The 745-nt window shown below is 45.9% G+C and overlaps 1 non-coding gene across 1 annotated transcript; it reads left to right on the top strand.

The window, feature by feature from the left end:
* Window positions 1–679: 679 nt before the first annotated feature.
* Window positions 680–745, top strand: Trnag-gcc. Its single transcript has one exon. It is a non-coding gene; the product is annotated as a tRNA-Gly (tRNA).

Below are 745 nucleotides of genomic sequence, written 5' to 3'. Positions count from 1 at the left end.
GCTTAGCATGCGAGAGGTACCGGGATCGATACCCGGCGCCTCCAATTTTTTTTTATGTTTTCTCCCGTTGAAATTCTTCTATATTTGTGTGGCATATCTATATCAGGGACCCCATTACTCTCTTTCTGTCCCAACATATGTTAACATTTGTTCATTGCGAGTGTGACGTCAACTTTGTTGGATTATAGGTTCTCACAGCGGTGTCTATGTGCTGAGTACTGCTCTCTCCTGGGACATAACGCCGTGTAGTCCACTGGAAGCCAACCGATGTTTCGGAGGAGCATATCGCCTCCATTTTCAGGGTAGCATAAGCCGACCCTGAAGATGGAGGCGATGTTCCTCCGAAATATTACCAGCTTCCTGGGTGTGACGCAGTGTACCTTGGTACATCATTACCATCGTTTCCGAAGAACGTGCTGCCTCCGTATTCATGGTAAAATAGTGGCTGTGAGAAGCTCGGATACGTTGAGATTAATGATTGGTTTGGGCAGCTCGAGATATCGAGGCTCATTTACAATCTTTGGTCATCTTTTTTGAGATTACACTGTGTAATGCAGTATAGTCTATAATGAACATGTGGGGAAAGTCTTCGTACAAATAGAACGGGCTGTTTTCTAAAATAAGGTTTACAATGATCTGAAATTTTTAATAGCAGGCAGTTGCCGTATAATTCGTTCGCATCGGTGGTTCAGTGGTAGAATGCTCGCCTGCCACGCGGGCGGCCCGGGTTCGATTCCCGGCCGAT

The sequence above is a fragment of the Cryptotermes secundus genome, unplaced genomic scaffold (genome assembly GCF_002891405.2).
Source record: "Cryptotermes secundus unplaced genomic scaffold, Csec_1.0 C38139176, whole genome shotgun sequence".
NCBI classification, from domain to species: Eukaryota; Metazoa; Arthropoda; class Insecta; order Blattodea; family Kalotermitidae; genus Cryptotermes; species Cryptotermes secundus.
This window is presented reverse-complemented; position numbering and strand designations above follow the sequence as displayed.